The 12,239-nt window shown below is 36.0% G+C and overlaps 1 long non-coding RNA gene across 1 annotated transcript in view; it reads left to right on the top strand.

The window, feature by feature from the left end:
• Window positions 1–12,239, top strand: part of LOC145278083 (uncharacterized) — a 29,725-nt gene that overhangs the window by 11,486 nt on the left and 6,000 nt on the right. Inside the window, exon 2 of the long non-coding RNA XR_013868332.1 lies at window positions 1,640–1,673. This is a non-coding gene — a long non-coding RNA (uncharacterized LOC145278083). The remainder of the gene's footprint in view (window positions 1–1,639; window positions 1,674–12,239) is intronic.

The raw sequence follows: 12,239 nt of genomic DNA, 5'->3' as shown, positions 1-12,239 counted from the left end.
TGACACCTTTCTCAGTGTCTGTCCGATCCGAGCGCCCGTCCGTACCTGATGAATACTGAACCCTCAGTGTTGTCAATTCGTCCGTCCGTACCTCTCATACACTGAAACCTTTCTCAGTGACTGTCCGATCCGAGCGCCCGTCCGTACCTGATGAACACTGAACCCTCAGTGTTGTCAATTCGTCCGTCCGTACCTCTCATACACTGACACCTTTCTCAGTGACTGTCCGATCCGAGCGCCCGTCCGTACCTGATGAACACTGAACCCTCAGTGTTGTCAATTCGTCTGTCCATTCCTCTCATAACCTGAGGCCTACACATCAGTACGGTCCCAGTCGGACCCAAGTCGACCAATCACCCGCACCAGTTACCACGCCGACGTCATCCCAGCATTCCAGCTCACGGCGAACCGACAAGCATCTCCCTGATGGAATACACCGGCGACGGACTCCGGACCAACGTCGCCCAGTGAAAAAAATTCGCGTTTACCACCCTTTTGTTTGCCTAAATAAAAGGCGAAACTTCGTCTTTAAACTAAACTACCCGCGTTTGTCATTCTTCTTTGTTCTGTTGTTTTCTTCCTTGTCCTTGTGTCTGATGTTTATTTAGTTGCACGGTCAGTTGGCTAACCACCTTCAGGCTTCACTGCAACAAAACAAAAAAGTTTCAATCTTTAAGAATTTGTCAAAAATAATCGCGACTTTGACTAAGTCGTTTTATTGTTTGTTTTAATAACATTTTTTATGCTGACGGACTTAGTATATTGCTCGTGTAAGAGAGGATATTTAATAAAAATCGGAGGTTTTCTTTTTGGGTATGGATTCAAGCAAGATATTTGCAAAAAATCTCAAAACTTCTGAGTAAATTCGTTTTATTGTTTATTACAAGATTGTTTTATGATATTTTATGCTGACAGACCCAGTCGATTGCCTGTGTCGAAGTTGCTTTAATCAGCAGCAGTGGCAATTTAGTCGTACAATGATCGTACATAATTTTTAGTCGTACATATTTAGTAAAACCCAAACAGTAGTTATAATCAGATATATATATGGAATAAATTTGAACAAGAAATAGGGTTAGGGTTAGTATAATTTATTTTTTTTACATTAATTAGACGTTAATAATTTTATTTTGGAATTATAGGGAAAATATATTAAACTATCAAATTAAAATACAGAATTCAGTATGTAGAGCTTGAAATATACTAACTATTAGTCTAATTGCAATATTTAAACATGTTAAATATCAGTTTATATTAAAATTTCAAATTATAAATAAACCAAAATCGTAAATGGGAGGGTAGGAAAATATAAAATATTATGTTAAAATATCAATATTGACAATCCTAAAATAATAAAAACAAAATAAGAAATCATCAAATATTAATTTAAATACTCTTTGGGAAATAATTATTAAAACTTGATTAAAGAATATTTTTTGTATATAACATTTACAGATAGAAAAAAAAGTTAAGTTTAGAGTAAAACTCTTAAAATAATAAAATTTAAATAAATAGATAAATAAAATAAATAAAAATAAAATATTAGTATATATATATATATATATATATATATATATATATATATATATATATATACATAAAAAGAGTAAAGTGAAAGTTTTTTTTTTTAATATTCCAGGTATTTCCAGGGTGTTGACATGTTATTGCATGATGTAAGTATAATCTCCTTTTTAATTTTTCATTGGCATATAATCGAAAGAAATGCTAACTTATTTTTATATTTAAATCAACAAGAAAAATTAAAATAAGATTCTATTTATTTTAGATGAACAAACTTTGCGGAAAAAAATAGAAACAATTATTTTCAAATTAAAAGTGAAAGTCATTTTGTAATAGTCACAAATAAAATAGATCTATTTTCTCTTGTGAATCAATGCCCCCCTCCTTCTGCTGAGTGATTCAGCCATATACTGACCAATCAGCTGGTGGGGTGCATTGATCCATCTGTCCTCTAAGGCACTTGTTTTGGAATTGAAAGCCATATTTGATTTTAGAAGAGTTTCTGATAGGTAGCTAATCAATATAATCTTGGAGATGAAAAAGAGTTTTCGGTGTGTAGCTGATCTGTATAAGTCTTAGGCTATCAAATTTTGCAGGCAACGAGTAAAAATCTTTCTTATGTGGACATGAAAAAAATATGTGTGGTAATTCTAAAAGATCCAATAGTTTTATGGAGCAATTCCGGCTTCTGATTGGTTGCTAGTAGAATGTGGCTCCATTTGATTGGTCAGTTGCTATCACCAGTATCTATAAGTAGAACCTTTTAATTTTACTTTATGGCCTCGGTATTTATATAAAGACAGACGCATATTGGAAGTTGAGAACCGACTTTATTTACTACCAACAATTTGTATTAGGAGAGGCAAAGTGTTCATAGGGTGGAATGTGATTTAACAAAGGAGGTGAATGTTCGTAAACTGTTTGTAGGTATGTATGAATTGACAAGGAATGAATGTTCGTAAATTGTTTGTAGGTATGTATGAATTGACAAGGAATGAATGTTCGTAAACTGTCTGTAGATATGTATGAATTGACAAGGAATGAATGTTCGTAAAATGTAACTTATCTTTTTTGACGATGGAGAGGGTTAGGGTAGGCCGGTCATCCTGCTGTTGGTGATGCATGTCCTGGCTTGTATCTGGAAAGCGAGTATCTTCTTTCATCAGTGCTAGCAGCCCAGCGTCTTCGTCTTCTTTCTCCTCCTCTCTCTCCTGGTTTGTGTGAATTAGGCATTGTTTAGAATTGAAGGCGTTTGGCCCATAACATGAGAGTGTAGTCGGCTTCAGTTCACTCACTGGTGCCTTATTTCTTTTTCTTCTTCATTCCTTTAGGTCGGGTGGGAGAATCCGTCCGTGTGTTCACTGACACTGATGCAGCAGGGCGAGTCTCTCCTTTTCTTTCCTCTGGTTCCCTCAAACACCCTCGTTTTATAGTGGCAAACCGGCTCCCAGTGACTGTGATATTTGAGGTGTTTATTTTAGGTGCGGAGCTCTGCCATTGGTTGATAATTATTTTGTGGTTATCTTATTTTTTTTCTTCCCAAGCGGAAGCGATGCGTGGAGCCATGTGCAAACGACGATTTTTTATTTTGTCTCTCATGGTGGATGCGTTAACATCCAGTTCGCTGCTAATTCTCATCCTGTTCCCACAACTTTAATTATACCCTCGTATTGCAACAATCGTATTGCAATACCAGTATTGCAACACTTCTTTGAGAACCACAGCCAGCAGAGAGAACCAACGAGCAATGAAGCCAGACAGTCTTTTCCTTTTCCCCTAATCACTCAACATTCCAGCATCAACGATTTTCATGTGAAATAGGTGCTGCCAACCTGGGGCTCCAAAAAGGACTGCTGCCTTACACACCCAAAGAAGTTTCTAATCCTTCTTTCTTAAGCTGGATACAACCCAACCGTCGATTTTCTGTTGCCCAAATAAATGTTTTCATTGTTTTGTTTTAAAAGAAGTTTCATTATTTGTTCCATGATTCGTGTTCTATTAACTATTAATTATTTTATCAGAGGGGCGAACAAGCGATCCTCTAAAATTTTCAAATAAAATAAACTTAACATAAAATGATCATCATTTCCGGGTTATTATCTTACTGGATGTTGTGTTTAGAACATATAACCAGGATTTTTTAAAGTGTGCAATTGAAAGAGTACGTTTGCCGAGAAAATACTGTAGTGAAGTTTAATTCTTTTTTAAAGTGTATTTAACTATTTATTTAAAAATGCGCCCATTTAAAAATAATCCTCGTAATCGTCTATTGCCTAAACGGAGCCATCATACTTTATCATCCAACAGGTCACGCGACTTTAGTGGACTGGCCTTCTATTTACATAGGTCACATTCAGGTAGGTTAATATGTGTGATAAGCAATTATTCTTGTACACAATGTTCTCGTTGTTAACCAACAAATTGTTCACATCCTCGAATTACAGCAAACATACTCCAAATATGTTCTTTTGGCCAAGATCACTAGTTTATTCCTTCATTGAAGAGCCAGGTTTGAATTCGTGCTCCCTCCGTAAAGCGTGGCACACACGGTCTTAGGTACTTCGGAACCCATCCCGTAGAATAGCATAGTCCTTAAAAAGACTCTTAGCTAGTGGTACAAATGAGATCCTGTTCCTGTTTTGTTTTTTAGTACTAGAGAACCTCCGAGTTTGTCCAACCCATGCCTCCCTTTCTTTTGCACCCCCATCCCAACTAGAGACCGTCCTGCTTGTTTTCGGTTCGGTTTCGGAAAACAGTAGGTGATCTCATACTTAGATTAGTGTCGGGAGGGACTATACTAATACACCCCAGTAGGCATTTTATTTGGTTCAGTCTTTTCTTTGTGGGTGTTTCTTAGCTCTTCCCCACTCCCCACTACTAACTTTTTACAATATCGAACTTTTTACAATATCAAATTCAAAGACTTCTTCCAATGGATTTTTTTCTGTTCTTGTTTTTGTTTTTGTTTAAAAAATGTCTATACACATCCACACACGTGCACATGTACATAATTTTTATAAAAACACTTAGGGAATTTATTAAGTAGGTTTAATTTCACGGGGTGAATGCGGTATTTTGATGAATGGCGCCAGCCAACAGTATTCTTCAAAGTTCTATAGACTTTTTAGAAAGACTTTGCACCCAAATTTCTAAAGGGCTTCATACCTAAGTTTCTTGTTTGTAATTTTTGCAGTCTTTGTTTAGCATCACTTGTAATTTTTTTCGAATAATAAACTTAATAAATAAGATCACAATGTACTGCTGCTGCACTTCACTTTTCTGTTCTTGGTTAGTGGAGAAAAAATCCTTCATGACTGGGATAAGTTTTATTTTTGTTCCTATCCAGAGTGCACCTTTTGGGGAGAGCTGGATTTTCCCCACATTAAAAACCGACCTTGTGGGAAGGCAAGTAAATAGAAACATAAGAAAGAATTCCTCTCCTCCTCACTCTCCATATTATTTGGGGCCAACAAGGCGCCTTAAATTTTACAAGGGAGGTAACTTTAAAATATATTAAAAGTTATCTCCCCTTATATTATCTTGCATCTCCATAATATTAATAATATTGCGGTACTTATGCATATTAGTTAATGTGGATATTTATTTATTTTTTATTTTTTATTCTGTTTTTTCCTCTTTGAAGAACTCTGCTCGTAACGTGGGGAGAAAACTCAAGATCATAGAGTTTTTAAACAATAAAAAGAAAGAAAAGTCATACACTCTCCAATAATGACTTCACACTAATTATAAATTTTAATGATTATCTTTATTTATCAAGAAAGTTTAATTTTGTAAAAAAAAAATTCGTTTTTTTTAAGTCATACATTTTCATTAATTTCAGAAAAATTATAAAACATGCATATTGTAATTTATTTCGAAATTCTAATTATTTTATAAAACCTAAGATCACTCTCGCCGTCTTGATGTTAATGTATTTCTCGCGGTTAACGTTGGTCATATGTTTTCTTCCTTACTAATAGAGTCAGAGATGGCTTTGAAGCCAGGTTATAATCTGTCCACCAGGTTTGAATCTCCCGACCAGCTGTAATCATAACTCCCTGCACTGATGATTCCCGAAAGGATAAAAAGCATTAGTATTCCATAGGTATTTAAAATAATTATATATATATATTAATGTTGATGAGTTCCTATTTTAAAAAATTGACATAATAATTATATGAATGGTTCTGTGCTACGAAACAGGTGATGTCAAGAATTGGACATTTTAACATGCTGAAAGAAATAAATGGTAAAATGGACAACATTTTGGAATTTGGAATTTGAAATATAGACTTTTTGTCATTTATTTGTAAATGTTCTGTAGCTATATCGAGCTTCATGAATTAAAGGATTGTTATTGTAGTGTTATCATAGAACTACTTTCATACGCGTAACAAGGAAATCATGGCGTATGAATATTGATGTAAACCGCCTAATACATATCGTATTCGACAACATGGCGTAGACCTATACACACGTACCTTCAATCTCTCTTCCTATGTAAATATGTAATAAAGTTCTATATCAAATAAAACCACAACTTGGTTATCAATTACTTATAATAACAAACATAAATAAACGACATGGTGGCAGCGAAATGGATACTGAACATTTATAACAGTAAAAAAAAAAAAAAAAAAAAACTTCAGCAACAGATACGAGAGGAAAAATACGTTTACAGAAGACAAAACAAGGCATGTAAACCAATTTTCATTAATGTGCATTTTATAAAACTTTGCTGTCATTCTCGTATATGCTATAAACACGTGTGAATTTTTGCACAATAGCAGACATTTTGAATTTTTGTCAACTGTTGTTATCGTATGTGTTCCCGTAAACACGTGTGGATTTTCGCACAATAGCAGACATTTTGAATTTTTGTCAACTGTTGATATCGTATGTGTTCCCGTAAACACGTGTGGATTTTCGCACAATAGCAGACATTTTGAATTTTTGTCAACTGTTGTTATCGTATGTGTTCCCGAAAACACGTGTGGATTTTCGCACATTGGCAGACATATTGAATTTTCTGTTTATTGAAAAAATACATAGCCGTTAATAATAATGTCTACCAATAATGACATTATTCCGTTTATGGACTGGGAAATGCCAAATCCAGCGGAAACATTTAAACTTTTTAAACAGAGGTTAGAACTATATTTTGCTATAAACAAAATAAAAACCGACCAACAAGTGAATTACATACTGCTAAAGACCGGCAACGAAGGTCTCAAAAAATTTAACACTTGGAAATTAACAGAGGAGGAAAAACGTTCTCCCGACACTATTTTTAATAAATTCTTGGAGCATTTAGAACCTAAAGAAAACTTTAGGATTAATAGACTAAAACTAATGTCTTATAAGCAAAAACAAAATGAGACAATAGACGACTTCGTCAATAGATGTCGTCAACTTACGTTAAAATGCTCACTAACCGACACTGAACAAGAACAGCGAATTATAGAACTAATTATTGCGAGTACCCCAATTGTCGAATTCCAGAAAGAACTATTACGAAAAGATAATACGCTAACACTGGATGAAACCATCCGAATTGGTAAAACGTATGAGGCAACAAACGCACATATTAAACAGCTTAGAGAGATGTTAAACACCAATAACGGGGAGGACAATAGCGCCAATACTGACATACAAGCAATTAAAAAATATAAACAAAATAGAAAGACAAACAACTGCCTTAATTGCGGAAAAAGTCACGAACGTCGACGTGAAGCATGCCCAGCATTTGGTTCCAAATGCAAAACGTGTGGGAAATATAACCACTGGGCAACAGTATGTTTATATAACAGAAGATCAAGGTCAAGATCGCAAAACAGAGACCGTGGAAAACAAAAACCATTAAACATGAACCAGACCAAGAAAAAACACTTCATCCAAACTGATATATTATCCAGGAACAACAGCCAGGAACTAAATGAACAATTCGAAAATTTAACTTTTTCCACCATTAACACACCCTCTCAAACACAGAGAGATGGAGCCTTCGCTTATATAAATATAAAATTACCTAATCGAAACGGGACTCACAGACTACGAATTAAAGTCGATACTGGAGCCCAAGGTAATACATTACCAATTTCTACATTCCGTAGAATGTTTCCTGAGAAATTAACTACTGATGGCTGCCCAAAACTAAAAAAACAAAGTAAGGACAAAAAATTAATAGCCTACAATGGAACACCGATAAAGTGCTATGGCAATATCAGTATACCATGCAACTACCAAACCCCTGATTGGCACGAAAGCACCTTCTATATAGTAGATGTAAATGGACCAGCAATTCTAGGATTACCATCACTGGAAATACTGAAAATGGTCACTCTTCACTGCACAGTGAAAGAACAAAATATAGTCAAACCAATCAACAAAATCGAAGACTTGGTACAGATCTATCCAGATCAATTCGACAAAATAGGCTCTATGCCTGGACATGTCAAGTTAACAACGAGCAAAAACGTACAACCTCACATTGACCCACCAAGAAAAACCCCAATTGCCCTAAAGGACAACATAAAACAGGAACTAGACAAAATGGTCAGCAACAAGATCATTAAAAAAGTCACAGAGTCAACAGACTGGGTTTCCAGCCTAGCTTACTCACACAAGAAAGATGGAAGCCTGAGAATCTGTCTAGACCCAAGACGCCTTAACATTGCGCTAAAGAGACCACACCATGCAACCCCTACAGTGGAGGAGCTAACACACCACTTTGCAGGTGCCAAGCTGTTCTCTAAACTTGATGCCAAAGCTGGTTATTGGTCCATACATTTGGAGCAGGAATCTCAGCTGCTAACGACATTCCAATCCCCTTTTGGCAGATACTGTTTCCAGAGATTACCATTTGGGTTAAGTGTATCCCAGGACATTTTCCAAATGAAAATGGACCAGATACTCGAACAAGTTGACGGAGCAATTGGAATTACAGACGACATTGTTGTCTATAGTAAAACGGACAAAGAGCATGATAAGATCTTATACAGGCTCATGCAAGTAGCTGCAAAAAATGGTCTTGTGTTTAATTCAGCAAAATGCAAAATAAAATCAAAAAATATATCTTTCTTTGGAATGATATATAGTGAAAATGGTGTTAGTCCAGACCCAGAAAAACTTAAAGACTTACAAGACATGCCATATCCAACATGCAAAAAAGAACTACAAGAATTCTTAGGCCTTGTCACATATTTATCACCATTCATACCAAATTTAGCTGACAAGACACATACATTAAGAGGCTTGTTGAAAAAAGATGTACCTTTTCTCTGGGAAGAGCATCACAAGGTATGCTTTGAGATGCTTAAAACAATAATCACCAAAGACTCCACACTAACATACTTCGACACGAATGAAGTACCAATACTGCAAACTGATGCGAGTTTAAAAGGACTTGGAGCAGCATTAATGCAAAATAAAAAACCTATTGCATATGCGTCAAAATCCTTAACAGACGCCGAGCAACGGTATTCGTGCATAGAAAGGGAACTTCTAGCAATTGTATTTGGTGTGCACAGGTATCATGTCTACCTATATGGACGGAAGTTCAAGGTACACACCGACCATAAACCCTTGGTGATGATACTACAGAAACCACTGACCAGTGCACCTCCTAGACTACAACGAATGATGACCAAATTACAGGGATACCAGATACAAATAGAATACATACCAGGCAAAGAAATGACTATAGCTGATACACTAAGTCGTCTCCCCAGTACTCAAAACACTGACATGATCGACTTAGATATTCGAGTTGACTTGGTGAGATTCAGGAGCGAACGCCTGAATGAAATAAAAAAGGAAACAAAGTCTGATCCAATACTCAACCAATTACATGAAACCATAACAACAGGATGGCCAGACTCAATTAAGGAAGTACCACCGACAATTCGGTCATACTGGTCATACAGAGATGAGTTATCTGTCAGTGATGGCATAATCATGAAAGGCTCAGGGATATATTATCCCTGAAAATCAGCAGAAAACTATCCTGGACCAACTACGTTACAGCCATCAAGGTATCGAAAAGACACGTCTACAAGCTAGAGATACTGTCTACTGGGAGCGAATTAACACTGATATTGAGAACATGATCAAAAAGTGTTCAATATGCCAGGAAAACCTCCCAGCACAATCAAAAGAAACGTTACAACCACACGACATCCCTAGCAGAGCATGGGAAGTTGTTGGCACTGACTTGTTCCACTGTAACGACCAGGAGTACCTCATAATTGCTGATTATTATAGTAAATTCCCAATCATACGGAAAATGAATGGCATGGCCACAAGCAACATGGTCATATCAACAATGAAGCAGATATTTTCAGAACATGGTATTCCCACCAGAGTTATTAGTGACAACGGACCACAGTACTCCAGTGAAGCATTTAAAGAATTTGCTCAACAATGGCAATTCGATCATATCACATCATCTCCAAGGTTTCCTAAATCAAATGGTTTCATTGAACGACAGATTCAAACCATTAAAAGAACAATAGTCAAAGCAAAGCAAGCAGGAAGAGATATTAACCTTGCAATGCTGTGTTTAAGAACAACGCCTATCAGCCACAAACTTCCAAGCCCAGCTGAACTTCTAAACAGTCACATGTAATAAAGTTCTATATCAAATAAAACCACAACTTGGTTATCAATTACTTATAATAACAAACATAAATAAACGACAGTTATTAATAAAGGGGACTGACTGGGAAAATGGTGGGATCCTTCTACCGCTCCAGAAGATATCTCACTAATGATGCAATTCTCTATCTATATAAAAGCCAAGTACGTCCAAGGATGGAGTACTGCTGCCACATCTGGGCAGGAGCTGCTAAAACCAGCCTATCCTGCCTTGACCGAGTACAAAATAGACTTCGTGGCTTGGTGGGGGATGCCCTTTTCTCTTCCCTGCAACCTCTTTCCCACAGAAGAGACATAGCGAGTCTATCTTTGTTCTATCGTTATTTTTATGGCAAGTGCTCGTCTGAGCTCCATTCTCTGTTCCCCCCCTTGCCAATCTTTTTCAAAAAACACCCGACTAGCTGAAACCACCGTCAATAATTTCCCCCACTCCTTATCTGTGCCTAAATCAAAACATGGATTCCATGAATAAAGCTTCTTTCTTAGAACTGCACGCCTGTGGAACTCTGTTCCGCTTGCCTGTTTCCTTCCCGGTTTCAACCTGGATGTCTTCAAGTCCAACACAAACAAGTTCCTGATGAACCGCCCCCTTAAGTAATGACACTTTATCAATTCTCCAATACTATTACTACACTATCCCATTGATTACTGTACATACAATAACCCTTATCCCCGAGTGGCCCTTGGGCCTTGATAAGTGGTGAACTCCATGTAAAAAAAAAAAAGGGTGAAATATGATTGAATAATTTTTTATATTTTACCTCTTTTTATCTTTATTCACGAGACTTTACTTAAATTCTCCAGCACTTTGTTTTATTTTTTCGTTCCCTATTTTTTAAAATATTTGTTACACCTAAAAAATGTATTTTGGTAATGACAACTACAAAAATTCGTCAATATATAATAATGTCAAGATCTGTGTGTATATATATATATATATATATATATATATATATATATATATATATATATATATATATATATATATATATTGTTATATTGGTTGAGAGGCTGGTTGATATCGGTTGATAAATTAAGAAATAATCATAACGGAATAAGAAATAGTTTTTTTTTTATCTCTCAGGGAACACCTACGGCAAACGGTGAATTTAAATTCAAATATAAATATGAAAGCATGCACCCTCCCCCTCGCCTTCAGCAAGCGTGAATTTAAATTCAATAAAAAAAAATAAATAATAAGTAATAATAACAAATAAATAAGCGCACCAGTGTTCGAGGCGTACACACACACACCTCCCTCCCTCCCTCTGAAAATGCAATGCACGAGAGAGCCCACTGTCAGCGAAGCTGATGAAAAGGGAAAGGGAGAGAAAGAAATAGTGAAATCGACGCGGACGAATAAAGAAAGCAGTTTTTGAACTGAGCATTTTGTCAATGGTGAAAAACGATAGCGTTCATATAAAAAAATTGAGAGGCAAAAAAAAAAAGATAGAAAAGAAAAAGAGACTGGAGAGAGCAGTGAACGTTGTCAAATGGACCGGTTGCTTTGTTTACGTTTGAGCGAATAATGAATCAAAAAAAAAAAACTCGCTATAAGCCGGTGGTGCTCAGGAATGCCCAAAGCGCAGCGTAAACAGATTTCCCTGAAATAAACGGGAGTTGAATTCTTTCGGCCGAGAATGGACATCATGGAAAGTTCACGGCGAAGATATTAAAGATGAATAAGAAGAGGGTTGCAACGAACAAAAATATTGTCATATCAACGGGCGTCCCCATCCAAGAAGAAACCAAACAGGAAAAATCTCGCGAAAGATGAACTTTGCGGAGACATTACGAAAGTCCAATTGGATAAAGTTAAGTGACTATTATGATTTCCCCATCCGATATCCCCACTCCTTATCCTTGGCCGAACTGTCATACCATAATGGAAATGGTATATATATATTTTCTCTTATATTATTTTTTTTTTGTCACCTTGTTTTCTTTTCTTTCTTTTATGATGTTTTTTTTTATCATCTGACCTCACTCCAACCTATTGCGGTGTGATATTAAATTTAAGGATGTTGAATAAAATTTGTGTCTTAAGATTCTAACGTTATGTC

Source organism: Euprymna scolopes, chromosome 6, assembly GCF_053919585.1.
Source record: "Euprymna scolopes isolate OS-2025 chromosome 6, ASM5391958v1, whole genome shotgun sequence".
Taxonomy (NCBI): domain Eukaryota; kingdom Metazoa; phylum Mollusca; class Cephalopoda; order Sepiida; family Sepiolidae; genus Euprymna; species Euprymna scolopes.
The sequence above is the reverse complement of the archived record's forward strand: the minus strand, read 5'-3'. Positions and strand labels throughout refer to the sequence as shown.